This window comes from Schistocerca piceifrons, unplaced genomic scaffold (assembly GCF_021461385.2).
Source record: "Schistocerca piceifrons isolate TAMUIC-IGC-003096 unplaced genomic scaffold, iqSchPice1.1 HiC_scaffold_954, whole genome shotgun sequence".
Classification (NCBI taxonomy): Eukaryota; Metazoa; Arthropoda; class Insecta; order Orthoptera; family Acrididae; genus Schistocerca; species Schistocerca piceifrons.
In genome coordinates this window covers 1,307,501-1,312,500 of record NW_025729228.1, presented here as the reverse complement: position 1 = coordinate 1,312,500, position 5,000 = coordinate 1,307,501, and the positions used below count along the sequence as shown (strand labels likewise).

Below are 5,000 nucleotides of genomic sequence, written 5' to 3'. Positions count from 1 at the left end.
GTCCGGGCCTGGTGAGGTTTCCCGTGTTGAGTCAAATTAAGCCGCAGGCTCCACTCCTGGTGGTGCCCTTCCGTCAATTCCTTTAAGTTTCAGCTTTGCAACCATACTTCCCCCGGAACCCAAAAGCTTTGGTTTCCCGGAGGCTGCCCGCCGAGTCATCGGAGGAACTGCGGCGGATCGCTGGCTGGCATCGTTTATGGTTAGAACTAGGGCGGTATCTGATCGCCTTCGAACCTCTAACTTTCGTTCTTGATTAATGAAAACATACTTGGCAAATGCTTTCGCTTCTGTTCGTCTTGCGACGATCCAAGAATTTCACCTCTAACGTCGCAATACGAATGCCCCCGCCTGTCCCTATTAATCATTACCTCGGGTTCCGAAAACCAACAAAATAGAACCGAGGTCCTATTCCATTATTCCATGCACACAGTATTCAGGCGGGCTTGCCTGCTTTAAGCACTCTAATTTGTTCAAAGTAAACGTGCCGGCCCACCGAGACACTCAATAAAGAGCACCCTGGTAGGATTTCAACGGGGTCCGCCTCGGGACGCACGAGCACGCACGGGGCGGTCGCACGCCTTCGGCTCGCCCCACCGGCAGGACGTCCCACGATACATGCCAGTTAAACACCGACGGGCGGTGAACCAACAGCGTGGGACACAAATCCAACTACGAGCTTTTTAACCGCAACAACTTTAATATACGCTATTGGAGCTGGAATTACCGCGGCTGCTGGCACCAGACTTGCCCTCCAATAGATACTCGTTAAAGGATTTAAAGTGTACTCATTCCGATTACGGGGCCTCGGATGAGTCCCGTATCGTTATTTTTCGTCACTACCTCCCCGTGCCGGGAGTGGGTAATTTGCGCGCCTGCTGCCTTCCTTGGATGTGGTAGCCGTTTCTCAGGCTCCCTCTCCGGAATCGAACCCTGATTCCCCGTTACCCGTTACAACCATGGTAGGCGCAGAACCTACCATCGACAGTTGATAAGGCAGACATTTGAAAGATGCGTCGCCGGTACGAGGACCGTGCGATCAGCCCAAAGTTATTCAGAGTCACCAAGGCAAACGGACCGGACGAGCCGACCGATTGGTTTTGATCTAATAAAAGCGTCCCTTCCATCTCTGGTCGGGACTCTGTTTGCATGTATTAGCTCTAGAATTACCACAGTTATCCAAGTAACGTGGGTACGATCTAAGGAACCATAACTGATTTAATGAGCCATTCGCGGTTTCACCTTAATGCGGCTTGTACTGAGACATGCATGGCTTAATCTTTGAGACAAGCATATGACTACTGGCAGGATCAACCAGGGAGCTGCGTCAACTAGAGCTGAGCAGCCGGCCGCCCGGGAGTGTGTCCCGGGGGCCCGCGCGAACACGCAAGCGTCCGCTCAATCATTCTGCAAACAGGAGGAGGCTGAGCTCCCCTGCACAATACACCTCGAAACCCTCTCAGGTCCCGGCGGCGCGCAGCGCCGTCCCAAGTACTTGGTCGGGTTCGAGAGAGGCGCAATCGCCCGGAGTTAGGCGAGTAGACGCTTTCGGTGCGACCACCCGTGCTCCCAACTGAGCTTGCCGCTGCCGACAGAGGCCCGGGAGCGTGCTGTCGTGGCATTGCCGGCGGGAGACAACACGCGCCACCTACGGTGACCGGCAGCTCCAACGCCAGCGCCACAGAAGGACAAAAGCCCCACTTGGGTGCCGAAGCGAACTCTCCCAGCACAGCGCACGCGCCAACACATCCGCACAGCTGCGATACAAACCACCAGCGAGAACCGCTGGGGCGACCGAGCAGCAGACGGCGTCGCGGCGCCGAGCGCCGGGCGGCGGCGCATCCTCAACGCACACAGTCCTCAATCGGACCAGCACACTGAAGATGTCCACCGCGCTTCGCACCGGGCCCGCGAGGACCTACTTTGGCCGCACGGCGCCGCGCGCAGGGTGCGCCGGCGCGCAGCTGCGACGCCTGCCGCGTCCGTCGGCCGGCGCGCCTGCCACTGGCCGCCCCCACCAGCCGGCTGTAGCGCGTGCGCCCACGCACCGCGCGGCCAGCACGCCGGGAGGCGCCCCCTCACCGGCCGGGGACGGTCCCACCCAGCCACCGCCGCGTATCGCTTCACACCCAGATGCCGTTCAGTTTCGTCGGCATGGTGGGTATCGCTGGAACAACCGGTTAGTACCTCAACCTATCGTCGCCATCACCGATTCACCCCTAGCGAGAACAACCGCACCACAACAGGTTACCATTTGTTCATTTGCGTAACTTCACCAGAAAACGCAGGCGTCCATCGCCATTTGCAACTTCCACGATTATTGCATGCCTGTGTCAGGTGTCACGCCACACTACGTCTGCCCACATACACGCAACAAAATGTGCACGCCTAGACAATACGTGGAAGGTGGCCCCCGTACGTATGCGATGTCCATTGCTCGAACGACTGTCAACCGGCCTCTGTAGCATGTCGCAGATATGGAACGCGGTGCACCATGCCATCACGGTGTGTGAGGAGAGACGACTAGGTCCGAATACATCAACAGACAGCTCATGCTGATCGCCATCCACGGCGTCCGTTCCTCCCACACGTCTCTATGGCGTACCACACTGCAATCCAGCTCTCATAGGGAGACGACACGTAGCTGCGTGCACAATATTTGCACTGTATGGTCCGCCGTTTTTGGGCGCAGTCGTTGTACGGTCACACATGTGCCACGATGTATCATTCAGTACATAAGGACGAATGTGCAGTACAGATTGTGGTTTACGCGTACGACATTAGCGGACAGTTGACACAGGCCGCACCACAACGTAGCCTGAGTACGTCGCATGCGGAGGGCATTGAACATGCAAAGTTCTCACCAACCAGCTTGCGAAGGCAGGGGGCAAGGTGGGGACGTGGGGAGGGGCGGCATGTACGTCCTGCTGCCATCCACATTACAGTGTACAGCAGGAGCATGTGGAAAGTGAGCAAGACTTGCAAGGTGTTTAACATGAAGCGATACACAGGGGAGCGGGGAGTGCGAGTAGCGAACTATATTGCGAGGGTTGCGGGTGGGCAACACTACACTAATTGAACGAGTCGTATAACAATTACAGAGCAGGTTTAGGCGACAACGTGGGTTACGTTAGGCGACAACGTGGGTTACGTTAGGGGACAACGTGGGTTACGTTAGGGCACAACGTGGGTTAGGTTAAGGCACAACGTGGGTTAGGTTAAGGCACGACGTGGGTTAGGTTAAGGCACGACGTGGGTTAGGTTAAGGCACGACGTGGGTTAGGTTAAGGCACGACGTGGGTTAGGTTAAGGCACGACGTGGGTTAGGTTAAGGCACGACGTGGGTTAGGTTAAGGCACGACGTGGGTTAGGTTAAGGCACGACGTGGGTTAGGTTAAGGCACGACGTGGGTTAGGTTAAGGCACGACGTGGGTTAGGTTAAGGCACGACGTGGGTTAGGTTAAGGCACGACGTGGGTTAGGTTAAGGCACGACGTGGGTTAGGTTAAGGCACGACGTGGGTTAGGTTAAGGCACGACGTGGGTTAGGTTAAGGCACGACGTGGGTTAGGTTAAGGCACGACGTGGGTTAGGTTAAGGCACGACGTGGGTTAGGTTAAGGCACGACATGGGTTAGGTTAAGGCACGACATGGGTTAGGTTAAGGCACGACATGGGTTAGGTTAAGGCACGACATGGGTTAGGTTAAGGCACGACATGGGTTAGGTTAAGGCACAACATGGGTTAGGTTAAGGCACAACATGGGTTAGGTTAAGGCACAACATGGGTTAGGTTAAGGCACAACATAGGTTAGGTTAAGGCACAACATAGGTTAGGTTAAGGCACAACATAGGTTAGGTTAAGGCACAACATAGGTTAGGTTAAGGCACAACATAGGTTAGGTTAAGGCACAACATAGGTTAGGTTAAGGCACAACATAGGTTAGGTTAAGGTACAACATAGGTTAGGTTAAGGTACAACATAGGTTAGGTTAGGTTAGGTTACACGTTGTTGTAAGGAAAGGTGTAGGGGGGGGCGGGGGCGGCAGGTTCGTTGATAGTGATTATAGTAAGTGAATGCTTGTGACATGATCAGATTTGTCACGTCAGGATGCACCTTTGGCTTATTAGAGGCGGCGCTCCAATTCTATGCTTGTGTCAGACCTGTGTCTTTGACTCATGTCATTGTTTGTGCGCTGTGACAGGAGGTACTATTGTGATGTTGGGTGCACCGTTGTATAGGACATGTGTGGGTGTTGGTGCCTGATCTGCGCAATGGTGGATGTCGAAAGGGTGGGATATTGTATTTTCCGCATGGACCTCCTGGTCTGGTTGTGATAGTGTGGATTGTGTAATGTGGCGGAGAGGATGCACTGGATGTTGTTCCATGCTGGTGCTTACATATTGTATGTGCGCCCGTTAGAAGCAGAGAGTGGTGCGTGATCAGAGTGGCTGGCTGACGTGTGGTTCCCATTGTGGGCAGACTCTTTCAGCATGTATACGGACAGTTGTATATATATTCTGTAGTTTGATGGCTCTGCATTGATTACTAATCAGCGCCGTGTGTACGGGTAATCTGGTTCCAGTCCAAAATGTTCCATCTGTGTACATTAGTGACAAAGACTCCCCTCATGCAGTGGGGCTCGGTCTGTTATAACTCTTCCGCGTAATATATTTGCCCCACGTTTTTGCGACTGCGAGTGCGAGTGCAACGCGCATGGGGACCGACATGCTGATGGCTCGGTATCGGACGCCGTACAGTGAGCAACGCGATCGCGTCTCTCGCTCGTAAGTGGTACAGGTCGCGGCTCATGTATAGGGACAGCGGGAATGTCGCATATTGGCAATAACTCTTCATGAAACGCACGTTATAGGGGTGGATTGCACTTTACGAGTGCGGGAAACGTCCGCCGTTCATCCGCTGGAGGTGCGCGTTTGGCGGTTGGGGTGGTGCACGAACGGGTGCGGGTGGAGTCATTGCCGGTCCACGGCTTCGTGCGGCAGAGC

General features: G+C 54.7%; 1 non-coding gene across 1 annotated transcript in view; it reads right to left on the bottom strand.

Annotated features, from left to right (window-relative positions):
- Positions 1-1,318, bottom strand: part of LOC124773598 — a 1,909-nt gene extending 591 nt beyond the window's left edge. The window contains exon 1 of the ribosomal RNA XR_007014840.1: positions 1-1,318. This exon is cut by the window's left edge and continues 591 nt beyond it. This is a non-coding gene — a ribosomal RNA (small subunit ribosomal RNA).
- Positions 1,319-5,000: the final 3,682 nt, after the last annotated feature.